This window comes from Mesoplodon densirostris, chromosome 15 (assembly GCF_025265405.1).
Source record: "Mesoplodon densirostris isolate mMesDen1 chromosome 15, mMesDen1 primary haplotype, whole genome shotgun sequence".
In the NCBI taxonomy this organism is placed as follows: Eukaryota; Metazoa; Chordata; class Mammalia; order Artiodactyla; family Ziphiidae; genus Mesoplodon; species Mesoplodon densirostris.
In genome coordinates, this window is record NC_082675.1 from 37,134,337 (window position 1) to 37,137,190 (window position 2,854).

At 42.3% G+C, this 2,854-nt stretch overlaps 1 pseudogene; it reads left to right on the forward strand.

Annotated features, from left to right (window-relative positions):
- The first annotated feature begins 404 nt into the window (after positions 1-404).
- On the forward strand, positions 405-1,115 carry LOC132502954 (hsc70-interacting protein-like; annotated as a pseudogene).
- Positions 1,116-2,854: the final 1,739 nt, after the last annotated feature.

A 2,854-nucleotide genomic window follows, 5' to 3' on the forward strand; every position in this document is an offset into this window, starting at 1 on the left:
GGGAGGTTCTAGTCTGTTTTGCCTCACAGCAGCCGCCCCCTTTATGCTGTCATGCTGAGCTAGCACCTGGGCCTGGGATTGGGCCTCAGCCTCCGCTGCACCCGCCACCTCCTGCTGCCTCCCGCCGCCTCTGGATCATAGAGCCCCTGAAAGTGAGCGAGCTTCGAGCCTTCGTGAAAATGTGCAAGCAGGGGCCTCCCTGGTGGCGCAGTGGTTGAGAGTCCGCCTGCCGATGCAGGGGACACGGGTTCGTGCCCCGATCCCGGAGGATCCCACATGCCGCGGAGCGGCTGGGCCCGCGAGCCATGGCCGCGGAGCCTGTGTGTCCGGAGCCTGTGCTCCGCAACGGGAGAGGCCACAGCAGTGAGAGGCCCGCGTACAGCAAAAAAAAAAAAAAAAAAAAAATGTGCAAGCAGGACCCAAGTGTTCTGCACACCAAGGAAATGTGCTTCCTGAGGGAGTGGGTGGAGAGCATGGGGGGTAAAATACCACCTGCTACTCATAAAACTAAATTGGAAGAAAATACCAAGGAAGAAAAAACAGTAAGAAGGAGGAGGAAAACAAAGACAGACGAACCATCAAGTGAGGAAAATGATCTAGAAATTAACAATGAAGTTGTGATTGAACCAGACCCTGATGCCCCTCAAGAAATGGGAGATGAAAATGTAGAGATAACTGAGGAGATGATGGATAAGGCAAATGATAAAAAAAAAGTGTCTGCCACTGATGCCCTAAATGATGGTGAAATATAGAAAGCCATTGACTTGTTCACAGATGCCATCAAGCTAAATCCTCATTTGGCCATTCTGTATGCCAAGAGATCAAGTGTCTTCATCAAATTACAGAAGCCAAATGCTGCCTTCCGAGACTGTGACAGAGCTATTGAAATAAATCCTGATTCTGCTCAGCCATACAAGTGGTGAGGGAAAGCACAAAGACTTTTGGGCCATTGGGAAGAAGCTGCCCATGATCTTGCCCATGCCTGTAAGCTGGATTATGATGAAGATACTAGTGCAATGCTGAAAGAAGTTCAACCAAGGGCCCAGAAAATTGCTGAACATAGGAGAAAGTATGAGTGAATACATGAAGAGCGAGAGATCAAAGAAAGAATAGAAAGGGTCAAGAAGGCTAGGGAAGAATATGAGAGAGCCCAGAGGGAGGAAGAAGTCAGATGACAATCAGGAGCTCAGTATGACTCTTTTCCAGGTGGCTTTCCTGGCAGAATGCTTGGTAATTTTCCTGGAGGAATGCCTGGAATGGGAGGGAGCATGCCTGGAATGGCAGGAATGCCTGGGCTCAATGAAAATCTTAGTGATCCATAGGTTCTTGCAGCCATACAGGATCCAGAAGTTATGGTGGCCTTCCAGGATGTGGCTCAGAATCTGGGAAATATGTCAATACATCAGAGCAACCCAAAGGTTATAAATTTCATCAGTAAATTGTCGGGCAAATTTGAAGGTCAAGCATAATGCCCTTCTGACAAATAAAGCCCCTGCTGAAGGAAAAGCAACTTAGATCACCTCATGGATGTTGCAATAATACAAACCAGTGTACCTCTGACCTTCTCATGAAGAAAGGTGGGGTGCTTTGAAGATAATCCCTACCCCTCCGCCCCCAAAGCAGCTGAAACATTTTACAGCGGTTTTCCATTAGGGTATTCAATCAGATAATGTTTTCTTACTAGAAATTAAAATTTTTAAGCAATTTTTAAACCTTAAAAATATTTAACACAAATTAAAAGGGTGTGTTAATCCCTACATCTTTCTTTACTAATCATTTTGGTTTTTTCCTTTGAATTAATTAGGCAAGGAAGATACTTCAGTATGGAAGATTTATTGTTCAAGTTTGAGTGAAATAAAGATTTATTAGTAGGAGAAAAATGTAACATTTAAATATATAAAGTTTGAGTTCGATATATGGTCACTGAGGCATCTTGATTTGTCTTTATAATTGCTTTATTATTATTTTTTTAATTACTTGCTTCCATGAAACTATTGGGACCACCAGTATTGCAGTAGGACCTGGGTAGGGACTGGAAGTACTTGTCAGGGCAGCAGTAATCTTACTACATTTTATATAATGTGTACCCTTGTGCAGATGCACTTAAATCTTAGACTGTGGTGAAGGGACGATTTTTATACTGCTGCAGTAAAATTGGATTACTTAGCTCTGTTCTTCCCTGATATCTAAAATAAATGTTTCATATTTCCATATAGGGGGGAAAAAACCTACCTAAGGAGACAAAAGACCTGTATGCAGAAAACTATAAGACACTGATGAAAGAAATTAAAGATGACACAAACAGATCGAGAGATATACCATGTTCTCGGATTGGAAGAATCAACATTGTGAAAATGACTCTACTACCCAAAGCAATCTACAGATTCAATGCAATCCCTATCAAACTACCAATGGAATTTTTCACAGAACTAAAACAAAAAATTTCACAATTTGTATGGAAACACAAAAGATCCCGAATAGCCAAAGCAATCTTGAGACAGAAAAATGGAGCTGGAGGAATCAGGCTCCCTGACTTCAGACTCTACTACAAAGCTACAATAATCAAGACAGTATGACACTGGCACAAAAACAGAAATATAGACCAATGGAACAGGATAGAAACCCCAGAGATAAACCCACGCACATATGGTCACCTTATTTTTGATACAGGAGGCAAGAATATCCACTGGAGAAAAGACAGCCTCTTCAATAAGTGGTGCTGGGAAAACTATAAAAGACTGAAATTAGAACACTCCCTAACACCATACACAAAAATAAACTCAAAATGGATTAAAGACCTAAATGTAAGACCAGACACTATAGAACTCTTAGAGGAAAACATAGGCAGAATACT